Raw genomic sequence first — 12,387 nt, forward strand, 5'->3', positions numbered from 1 at the left:
CTGTAGCCCTTTACTATAGATGGTGTCTGGTTTATGCTTAGGTTTCATTTTAGGAAATGAAAATAAAGGCATACAAGCTAGAAAAATTTGCTCTGACACTACTTTTAGTCTAATTTGGTGACTTGCTTGTTGGTCATCTAACTTGTACAGGATGGACCCTCCTGGGAATGTTCCGTGATTATGAGTGCCGACACTGAATGGATGGCCACAGTGTGCTGCTTTGATGAGGTTTATTCTCTGCTTAGCCTTTTATGGTTAGTGAAGTAAACCAAATCAAATCTGTGTGTCCTAATGCAATTTAAGAAATACTATCCTGGGCCACTTTCTCAGTGATATGAAGATCACTGTGATTTAGATGATCTCAGAGCCACTCAGGAACAGTTGCACTTTCTTTTTTGCTCTCAAGTGGTGGGATTGCAATGTCATCATTTTGAAGCCTAACTCATTATCCAAAAGTGACGTCAACCCCTTGAGCCCTAAATAGCCCTTCTCAGCGGCTTGCCAGTTTCTCACCATCCACTCAAAAGGCTCGATAATGGCTGTGCCACCTGGCCCTGGTGATTGTGCCCGCCACACTCTGCTTGGCAGTGAAAAGGGAACACTTTCACATCAAGGCAGGAAATCCAGCCTTGTCTTTTATCTGCCTTTCTGTCATATCCCATTGTGTATAGTTGATTGGGCTGTTTCCTTAGTTTCTGAGCTGTAAGGGTGTAGTCAGGAAATCTTCACAGAATGAGTTTCTCTTATTACTCAGATGGCCCTTCAGGTGCTTTTTTAAACAGATGCTCCCTTACTTCATCAAGAACTCTTTTCTTGTGGGTAAAGTACAACAATAATCAAAAAAGGAGTCAGGCCTTTGAAGCAGCAAGGACATTCTCTGAATCTCAAGAAAGAATATTTTAAAATAATAACCATATATTAATCATCTATTTTTCAAAATGCAAAAGTTTGAAGATTCTCATACTTAGATGGAAAACTGTGCTTTTTCTCTACCTTGTTACTATAAAGACATTACAAATTGTCTTCTATGGAAATAAGCCTTTTAAAATCTTTGTGGAAAAGAGAAAATTTATCTCAAGAAATAAAATGCGGCGGGTTTTCATGATGAAGTTCTCAGCTGACATCTGTCTCGTGAGGCGTGTGTGCTGCAGCTGTTGCCTGTTGGTGGTCGCCTTGCTAGTTTGTTCTGGCTATCTGTTACTGATCTTTAGGAGCTGAGGTCACCGTTTCCCAGTCAGAACATGCTGTGCTGTGACCGCTTGGGTTTCCTCTCTCATCTTTGCCAGGTTCTGACCCGGAGCGTGAAGGTAGTACTTGCTCTGGGTATGAATGTGAAAGCACAGAAACCATGCCTAAAAACCAAGTTTAACCGAAGCGCCTTTCTTTTGAATTTCTTCCCTGCTCCAACACTCTACCCTTAAAAATTATTGAACTTCTGCCTATATAATTGCTACTGATTATTCAAGTCCAAAGTCATTTACTTCTTCTGTAGTTAAATTCAGTTCACAAAGACAGGTGTTAATCATATGTGTAAGTCACTGCTGTATTGTGTGAGAAATACAAAGGTAAACAAGCTGTGGTTTCTTTATTTAAAGAAATGATAACCTAATGCAGAAGGAGTTTACATAAATGTCCTAGGATTAATTTGATTCTAAGAAATGGAATCCTACTTGATCTAATTTAAATAAAAGTGGTGATTAATATAAGACATCGGTGGTTCACCTAAAACCCAGGGCAGTAAGCGTAGGCAGGTCTCATGAGGAGCTCAGAACTAACAAGGTGGCAAAGGAGTCACAGCTTCTCTCTCAACCACCCTGACCAGTCCAGCCACCACATGGTATCTTTTCTCTACCCCCTTCTGCACATGAGTTGTATTAGTCTGCTTTTCTCTACACAGTAGCCATTTACCTGCTTGATAGCATACATGGCCCCCAAATGGTACTGCCGGTCCTCCGCAGGTCACACACTGTAGTCTACAGCACAATACAGAATTCCTAGGGTAGAAGATCTTTATTGGTCAATTGAGACAGTTATTTGCCTAACAGTTTTAAACAGAGGTAGGGGTCCGAGGTCCTGCGATCCACTGCCCCATTATCAGGGACTGGGGGACTCAACTCTCTGGCAAAGAGTGTGGGTAAAGCAGATGGACTGAATGTCCTGTCTCTTTGAGCTCTAGCTGTGGTACAAAGCAGAGTGTTGTAAGCTCTTCCATAGGAATATAATAATTTTCTGGAAGCTTAGAGGAGGTGGATGAAGGGGGAAATCCAGGGTTGCTTCTGGGAGAGTGGAAGCCTCTTTGCTAAAAGATCACTCTGATTCAGAGTCCAGAGTGGGTGGGAAGGGCCATGACTGAAAGCAAGCAGTAGGCTGTCGCACTAAGATGGGATGGGAGAACCTGAAGTAAAGGAGCTGCAGTGAGGGAAGCAAAAGGAATGAAAAGAGTCAGGGGAGATGAAGAAGGTAAATTTTCTCAGACATGGTAACCAATTGGAAGTGGGGCATGAAAGAGAAGGACAGAACCTTGAATGAACTCTCAGGCCTCTGACTTGCGTAATTGGTTAGATGATGGCATTTAATCACGATTCATCAAGGACAACTTCATCTCCTACTGTTCCCTTCATTTATGCCTCATTGCTTGCCGTTTCATTGCTAACTGTGTTCATAGCTCCAGACTTTTGCACACTACACTTCCTTTCCCAGCAGCAGCTTTCTCCTCTCCCCAGTGTTTATTTAGTGAAATACTCAACTTTTAAACTTAACTCAGTCGTCTACTCGGAAAATGTCCCCTGACTGAGTCCTCCGTCATGGGTGCTCCCATAGTTTCTAATAATACCACTCTTAAAGCTCTCATCTGTTTGTATTGTAATTGCTTATGTAAGTTATTTACTTGGCCATGAACTTCTTTAGGACAAGGATACTCAGTGAATGTTTGCTGGCTGGTCAGATGGGTAGATGAAAATGATTTGATGACCCCAAGGTCTTCAGCCATGTTGGCTAGGAAGATGTTGTACCATAAATCAAGCTAGAAAACACAGGAGTAGTTTAGAACAGAAAGTGATGAGAACCAGGTTCTATGGTTTCAAAATCAACACTTGATAACAATATACAGTCAGTATATAACCGCAGGTGGAGAACCCCACATTTAGAATCTTTAACAAATAGGTTAAGTAGCATGTGCACATTAATAGAATGTATAATTTCAGTAGCTTTGGAAGGGGCCTTCAGAAGGCCATCAGTCTTGGTGCCCCCTTCAGTGTAAGCATTGCTTCTCTGGCACTCCCAGTGGCACCTTGGTGCCTCCAGTTAAGGGAAGCCCAAAGAGAATTACAGTACTAGAGACCTCTGGTTGTTAAAAGTTGTTTTTTATCTTGTTCTTGGAATTACCATGAGAGATTTCAGTTGAAGCTTATTCACCTCTATACATTACATGCCACACTTTGATGAACCTTAGTCCTGTAATGCTATCAAAAATCTAAAGGTAATCTGTTCTTAGTGAACCCTTACTGGCTTTTCGGGATCACTGCTTTTTGTTATGCATCACAACGTATTTAGTACTTTTTATATTTAGTACTAGATTCTTGTCCAAGATACTTAAAAAGCCACATTGGCTTCCTTGCTGGAATGATTTGTAATTATATAATCAGACTTATAGTTTTAAGAGCTTCTCAACTCTCTTAAATCATCCTTCCCTTTAGAAACTCTTGCAGTGGAATTCATGCTTATACTTCCTCAGACCTTTGTGAAATCTGCTATCCTAAAATATAGAGTTTACAGTCCCAGCCTTCTCTTCCAGGATGTCATGCACATGGAGATATCAAGGTCACTTTCTCCTAGATTTATCATGGTTTCTTCTTCTGGAATATTTAAGGATAAATCTTGAAGAAAATGAAAAAGTTTTACAGCAGCTACTGTGAAAAACATAATAGTGTTTCTTGGCAACACTGAAGACTAACTAAAGATCTATGACATGAATTGACCTAGAGCAAACTGACATATTTATATTACTTTCTCTAGCAAACTTTGGTAGCTTTAAGGGATGGGAAGGAGGAAAATGAATAGGTCAGTGCATGTATAGCAGGGTTGAGAAATTTTTGGTTGAACATGGATTGTCTAGGCTTAATGTCATAGTACTGCTCATTTTAAGAGAATGAAGGACAGCGGCTTCCATTGGAGAGAGTGACTGGGTGAGGTGAAAGGAGAGGAAGGGAAGTTCTGATTGACGATGTGTGTGGTGGGGAAGAAGTGGTTGATGGGGAAGGGGGTCTGTTCTGGTATCTTCTTCAACTCCCACCTTTGCACCTATAAGGTGTCAGTAATCAGACAATCAGAAATATTTGTTGACTAACAGAAGCAAATACTTTTACTATTCCATTCAGGTTTGATAGATACCGAATTTCTTATGAGCTAGATATGAATTGGGGAGGTGGTCATTAAATTACATTAAACTGTATTTAGGAAAATGAAACAGTAACTAGGTTGGTAGAAAAAACAAACAGGATAAATCAGTTTGTTTCATTGAGGCATAGCCTACAAGATTTGCAAATTGAAAAATGGCTCTAGCTAGTCCTTCCCCCTGTGCAAAGAGTATTTCACCTTTTCAAGAGAATGTTCGTATCTGAAGACTCTTCTGAGGAAGAGGCTGTGTTATGTAATCCTAAAAACTTGTGTTACCAAACTTAGACTTTATAAGTCCTTTTTGGAGGGGGTGTGGCTCTAGCTTGGCTGGTAGACAAAAAGCAAATCAGGCTGAGGAGGGGGCTCTTTTTTGTGACCGTTGGGCTCCACCTGGTGGCCTGGAAGGATCCGCTTTGGTAAAAGCTAATGTCTTCAACATTGAGAGCATCTTGGTCAAAACAGAGCAAAAGTAAAAGGAATGGGGGAGAGTGGTCCTGATGCAGGCTTTGTTTCCAAATTGTTCCTTCCTTGTACCGTGTGCAATCATTAACCCTTCTTCCATGGTTGTCAGCTTCATCCACAGTCTTCTTGAAAATATTATTTTAAAGTATTAGAGAACCGTAGCTACCATCAGCCTCCTCTTTGTTCCCTTCACATTGACATTAAGCTCTTCACTCTCAATCTTTATGGGCCTTCCCTAAAATCAGTCAGTGTTATTGAGCCTTGCTTCTCTTCCACATTCTGTCATCACTGATCTGCCCACACTTTTTTTTTAAAAGTCCCCAATTCCTTACCTGCTGCCTTCTGCTGCATCATAATACTGAGCCAGAAAAAGGGAAATGATATGTTCTTTCCTCCTGATTATAGAAAATAATACGTAAAATATACAGCTCAAGTATTTGCCATACTTTGTTTTCACTGTGTATTGTTACTGAAGTTCTGGGTGTGGCCATGTTTGATTGTTCTCCACTTGCAGGTTCTCAGGGATCTGATATACCATTGTATCTGTTTGCATGGGGTTTCCAACATAGGCCAATATGCATGAAAGCATTTATGTGAGAGCGATAATGATAGTGATAATCACTCCAAGAATGTATGACTGCCTTCCTGTGTATAGCCTAGTTTTAAGGCTAAAACTTTATGAGGCTGTGTGGTAGAGGAAGGAGGATGAATGGCTTGCAACACTAATGTTGACTGTTAAGTGTTCCTATTTAAGGCACAGGGACCAATTCGAAGGACTTTCCTGTCTTAATTTCTTCTATCTGTAGCTGGCCCCTTCCCTCAGTAAGGTTTTTACTAGCACATTGCGCAGAACAGTGGACCTAATGCTTATTTGTTGAGAATGTTTGCACATACACACAACTCCCAAGGGTAAGAAGCTGGGAATGTTTCAGCACTGTCCTGATTAATCTTACAGTAGGACCCAGTTGTAACAGCGATTGTGAATGGGAACAGTGTTTGTGGAGGAACTCTGGTGAGTGAAAAAAATTGAGGTAGTGATCATTATAAATTATTCTAATGAGGAAAACTTTCTATCTCACAACTATTTGTTATTGCAGTATCAAAATTTAAAAAAAATTGCAGTTTTTTCCAATACATACTCACTATATATTTGATATTAAGATTATTTAAAACATGTGCTATAGAAAGTGAAAATTTTCCAGAATTTCATCTCCTGAAATAATCACTATTAAGGGTTGGGTATATATTTGTCTAAAATATTGTTTTAAAAGATTTATTGGACTTCCCTGGTGGTGCAGTGGTTAAGAATCCGCCTGCCAATGCAGGGGACACGGGTTTGAGCCCTGGTCCAGGAAGATCCCAGGAAGTAGTTGTGGGGCACTGGCGGAGCAACTAAGCCCATGCGCCACGACTACTGAGTCTGCACTCTAGAGCCTGTGAGCCACAACTGCTGAGCCCGCATGCCTCAACTACTGAAGCCCGCGCGCCTAGAGCCCGTGCTCCACAACAAGAGAAGCCACCGCAGTGAGAAGCCCGCGCACCACAACAAAGACTAGCCCCCGCTCTCCACAACTAGAGAAAGCCCGCGCACAGCAACAAAGACCCAATGCAGACATACATACATACATACATACATAAAGAAATAAATAAAATGAGGTTTCCTTTATTAAAAAAAATTTATTAATATTAATTGCAAAGTATGTTTCACAGATAAAAGAATACATGTAACACTTATGTAATTTTTGAATTCTTGTATTTAAACCAACCCTTGAACTCACCACCCAGATTAAGAAATCTGTCACAATACTGTTGAAGCTCCCTGTGTGTTCCTCTCTGTCCTAACCCCTAATTTTTTCCCAGGAGGTAACCACTGTCTCAAACATATACTTTTCTTTATAATTTACCCATATTTATATCCCTGAAAGTATTAGTTTTGCTTGTTTTTGAACCTTATAAAAAATACCATGCTACCCAGATTCTTCTGCGACTTGCTCTTTTTTCATTTAACATTATGTTTCCAAGATATAGTCATATATTTCATTCATTTTAATTCATAATACTTCTATTTCCTGAAATATAATTTGTTTATCTAGCAGTGCATATTTGGGTTGAACCGAGGTTTTTGCTATTATAAACAATGCTCCTATGAACATTCCAGTGCTTACTAACTGGTTTCTCTAGACTCTACTTAAGAGTAAAATTACTGCATCATCTGTGATGCATATGTGCATGTTTAACTTTACAACTTTACAGCCAAATCATTTTCCAAAGTGGCTGTACCCATTTTTAGTCCTACCAGCAGTGTTTAAACTCCATTGCTTCACATTCTTATAACATGTGGTATTGTTAGACTCTTCAGTTTTTGCCAAACAAGTGGATGTAAAATGGTCTCTTATTGTGATTTCAATTTGTATTTTCCTAATTACTGATGAGATTGCGCACCTTTTCATATATTTATGGTCATTATGTTTCCTCTCCTAGAGATTATCTTTAATGTTTTTACTCATCTTTTTCACAGTTAATTTTTTGTTTAGATAATTTAGATTTAAAATTGCAAAAATGGTACAGAGAGTTCCTGTATCCCCTTTACCCAGCTTCTCCTTATGTGAACATCTTTATATTATCATAGAATATTTACCAAAACTAAGACATTAACTTTGGTACAATACTGTTAAATAAAGTAGAGGATTTATTCAGATCTTATCAGGTTTTCCACTAACCTCCTTTTTCTGTTTGAGAATCTGGTCCAGGATCCTACATTGCAGTTGTCATGTCACTGTAGTTTTTCCAATTTGTGATAATTCCTCAGCCTTGTCTTTCATGACCTTGACACTTCTGAAGAGTACTGGTCAGTGATTTTGAATGTTTCTCGGTTTGGGTTTGTCTAATGTCTTCTCAGAATTAGATTGAGATTAAGCATTATTGGGAAGGATACCACAAAGTGATGTACATCATATCAGGGGGTACGTGATATCAGTATGTATACTGGTGAAGTTAACCTTGATCACTTGGCTAAGATGGTATCTGCCAGAATTCCTAACTTACTATTTTCCCTTGTAAATACTATACTATATTCTGGGAGATAGTTTTTGAAACTCTGCAATTCTCTTTTTGCTTAGACTTTCACTCACTCATTTTAGCATTCTTTTTTAATTGGGCTGTTTGTCATTTGATTTTTTTTTTGGAGTTCAAATAAAGTATTCTAGAAAGTAGTCTTCTAGCAGTTAAATAATACGGAAAGTATCTTTTCCTTGGTTTAAGAGTTGTCTTTTCATGTTGTTAATGTTAACTTCTGAAGAACAGACACTTTTAAGTTGCATTTTCTAACTTTTTGGTGCTGGTATATAAAATTACAGTTAATTTTTGTATATTAATTCTTTATCCAGACACCTTGCTAAATCCTCTTATTAATTTTAATACTTTGGGTATAGTTTCCTTTGGATTTTTAATGTAGATAATCATATCATTGGTAAACAGATTTGTTTCTTCAATTCAAATCCCTAAAACTTTTATTTCTTTTTCAAATCTTCCTGAACTGGCAACTCACAATTGGGAAAGAGATATTTTCCACACAAATAAGTAATGACAGTTCAATTTTGAGTGAAAGAAATAGTAGCAGGCATTTTTTTCTTGTTCCTGATTTTTTTGATATTAGTATTAATAACTTTGCTAACGTGGCAGCTGGTTATTAAAGGACTCAGGTGTTTACCTAGATCCATGTTTTGGGTTTTATTTATTTTTTTACCATCTTCAGTTTTCTTAGTTTTCCTTTGGAGTTTCAAGGAGGAATAGAATGCCTTTTTTCCAGGCTCAAGAGCATTAATTTGTTTATTTATTTATTCAACCATCATGTATTGGGCACTTAAGATGAACAAACTTCAGTGTAAGATACAGAAACAAAGAAATGTTTATTCTCTTTAGGATGATTCTCCTCATCTATAATAAATAAGAGCTGTACAATACCTAAAGCACTATTACACAGCTAGAAAGAGGCATGTGCCAGAAAGGAGATATAATCAAAGGAGAGTGATAATACTGAGGAGAGAGATCTGCTCTGGGGAAGGGATGACTTCTTGGTCTTGCTGCTATATTCCATGAAGGTGAAATGAGCTTGTTTTATTTTTTTGGGGCCTGGTTCAACATGGAAATCATAAGGGGAGTGGCTTTAAGATAGAAATACATTGCTTAAGGAAGGAGCCATTAACTGTAGTTTTATGCTCTAGAACCAGCCGTACCATGTCAGTGTGTACTGAATATCTACAAGATATATGATGTGAACAGTCCTGAGATTTTATTTTTGGTAGTAAGAGCTTTATATTTTCTGTTGCAGAGTGAAGGGAAGGAAAGGAAAGTTTGCTTCTCATGGAAGATATTTTAAAATATTTTTATATTAGTTAGGATGCTTTTAGCACCAAGTGATAGAAAACCCTGACCCAAAGTGACTTAAATAATAAGGGAATATATTATCTCACATAAGTGGGAATCCAGAGGTTGTGCAGGCTTCAGGCCTAGTATAGTCAGTGACTTGATATTATCAGATTGCCCTTTGCTGTTTTCAGTGATCTAGCAGTGGATTCTCTATGGCTGTGAAGATGGCTGCCAGTGTGGTCAAGCTGCATGCTTTCTTGATCACATCAAACAAGGAAGGGGGAAATTCTATCCACCAACCATGATATCGATTATGGTCTCCAGGGGAGCTATGCTCTGATTTTATTAGAATAATGAAGCTCTAAAGATGAGATGAGTTCCCTCTATGAAGAAGATTAGGTTTCTATTGGGAAGGAGGAAGAGGGGATTGAATGTTGGTTAGGCAACCAGCACTGGGCACCATAGTTTCATTATAATAAATGTTTCTATACTTTTTAAATTAAAAATGTTACAACGTTAAAGGAAGTTTAGAAAATAAAGAAAATAGTCACTCATAATCCTTTTTCTCTAAAAAAAAACACCATTCCCTTTTAATCTTTTCATAAATGTTTTTACATAGTTAAATTATACTATTCCTAAATACATTTTATTTTTTTACTTTATGTCATAGTCATTTTTATGTTGCTACATCTTCAAAATTATTTTTTAAATGCATAATAATCAGTTGAACAAATATGCCATGGTTCAGTTTATCATTTACCTATTAGTGGAAATCTAGATAACTTCTTTTACTCATTTGTCTCAGTTTTATTTTTTAGAACAGTTTTATATTTACAGAAAAATTGTCAAGATAGTACAGAGAGTTCTCATATACCCCCGCACCTAGTTTCCCCTATTGTTAACATGTAGTATGGTGCATTCGTTACAGTTAATGAACCAAAACTAATATGTTATTATTAACTAGGGTCCATACTTTTATTCAGAAATCCTTGATTTAAAAAAAAAAATCTAACGTCCTTTTTCTGTTCAGGGCTCCCATTTAGAATACCTGTATATCACATTTAGTTGTCATGTCTCTTTAGGGTCCTCTTGGCTGTGAGAGTTTCCAAGTTATTTGGTTTTTTTTTTTTTTTTTAAATTCTTTATCAATCATAACTTTTATTTTTATTTTTTTAAAATTAATTTATTTATTTTTGGCTGTGTTGGGTCTTCGTTGCTGTGCGCGGGCTTTCCCTAGTTGGGGCGAGCAGGGGCTACTCTTAGTTGCGGTGCGCGGGCTTCTCACTGCGGTGGCTTCTCTTGTTGCGGAGCACAGGCTCTAGGCCTGCGGGCTTCAGTAGTTGTGTCTCGCGGGCTCTAGAGAGCAGGCTCAGGAGTTGTAGCGCACGGGCTTAGTTGCTGTGCGGCATGTGGGATCTTCCTGGACCAGGGCTTGAACCCGTGTCCCCTGCATTGGCAGGCGGATTCTTAACCACTGTGCCACCAGGGAAGTCCCCCAAGTTATTTTTGAAGGACATATTTTAGTGCAGAGTAGGTTGCTTTTTAAGAGAATTGGCCATTTAAAAATTTTATTTATTTATTTATTTATTTATTGGCTGCATTGGGTCTTCATTGCTGCACGCAGGCTTTCTCTAGTTGCGGCGAGCAGGGACTACTCTTGGTTGTGGTGCGCGGGCTTCTCATTGCAGTGGCTTCTCTTGTCGCAGGGCACGGGCTCTAGGCGCATGGGCTTCAGTAGCTGTGGCTCGTGGACTCTAGAGCGCAGGCTCAGTAGTTGTGGCGCATGGGCTTAGTTGCTCCACGGCATGTGGGATCTTCCCGGACCAGGGATTGAACCCGTGTCCCCTGCATTGGCAGGTGGATTCTTATCCACTGCGCTACCAGGGAAGCCCCTGGCCAGACATTTTGATGCAACATTGAATCATAGTTGTCCTAAAGCAGCTGTTATCATCTTTTCAGACAGTGAATAGAAGACAGAAACTGCTTAGAAAGTTGAAATATTTGAACTGTAACACATGAAAGGGAAAGTTACTTTCAGTATTCATTTAAAATAAAATTTACACTGAAATAAAAATATAAAACAAATCCTCCTGTAAGAGAAATACACAGTGTGTAAGTCAGTTCCTTACTAGCTTCTGCTTTTGTTTAGATCCCAAGGTATTTTGGTTTTTAGAGTGATGGCAGAATTTATAAGTAGACAGCATATGATTCTTTCTGAGGCATCTGGGGTCGGAATACATGAGCTCTTATTGCTGACCTGTTAGATTTTTATCTCCTGCAAGCTATCTAGTCTATGCTACTATCAAATGCATCTTGAGTGAAAACCTATAATAAATTTATTTAAATATGATATTTGAGAAACATTCTCTGCAACTTAGTAAAATAAATGTTAATTACTACTAATAGAAGCTTGGAGTCATTGATCACATTTGGAGGCCCTAATCAAAATATAATTTTGTTTTTATAGGCCATGTTATAATATCAATGAACAAATCAAGATTCTTTGGACTCAGAATAGAGCCTGGTGAAAAAATTTTGCCAGAACACAACCAACAATAAAATTAAATAAGATAAAAGACAGGGTTGTTTTTTTTTTCCTTTAAATTTCAGCAAAGATCTAATGACTGACATGACTTGTTCTGACGAATATTAGGTCCATCATCACCTGCTTACTTTTGTCCTCCTTTCCTTTCACCTTTCCATCCCAACAGAAGTGGATCCAGTACTCAACACTAGTCTTCTTTTTGGAGAAATTGCTCCATTTCTTGGTAGGCTGTCGTCTTTATCTAGTAGTCCTTCAGAAATGGTTTGTGAGAATTACATTCTGTGAGTTCTTGCATTTAAAAATCTTCATCTTTAAAGTGCACTAACTTCAGTGGTAATTTTCTGTATTAGTTTTTCCTGAGACATGGTATATACCCTTTCTGTCTGTAAAATTTCTTTTATTTCAGGAAAGTTGTCTTAGTGATATTTTTGAAAATGTTCTCTATTTCATATATGCAGTTCCTTCCTTCAGGAATATCAGTTATGCCAATGTTTGATCTCCTTCACCTACCTTTCATATCTGTTTTCCCTATAATCTTTTTATACTCTTAGTACGTTCCAATTTGATTTTTTCCCACTTCCCTCAGACTTTTCTCTATGATCCTTATTTTTTTCAAA

At 38.1% G+C, this 12,387-nt stretch overlaps 1 protein-coding gene across 8 annotated transcripts in view; it reads left to right on the forward strand.

The window, feature by feature from the left end:
• DIS3L2 (DIS3 like 3'-5' exoribonuclease 2) overlaps nt 1-12,387 on the forward strand; it is a 378,405-nt gene that overhangs the window by 169,478 nt on the left and 196,540 nt on the right. The gene's annotated exons all lie outside the window — the stretch shown is intronic.

The sequence above is a fragment of the Eubalaena glacialis genome, chromosome 1 (genome assembly GCF_028564815.1).
Source record: "Eubalaena glacialis isolate mEubGla1 chromosome 1, mEubGla1.1.hap2.+ XY, whole genome shotgun sequence".
Taxonomy (NCBI): Eukaryota; Metazoa; Chordata; class Mammalia; order Artiodactyla; family Balaenidae; genus Eubalaena; species Eubalaena glacialis.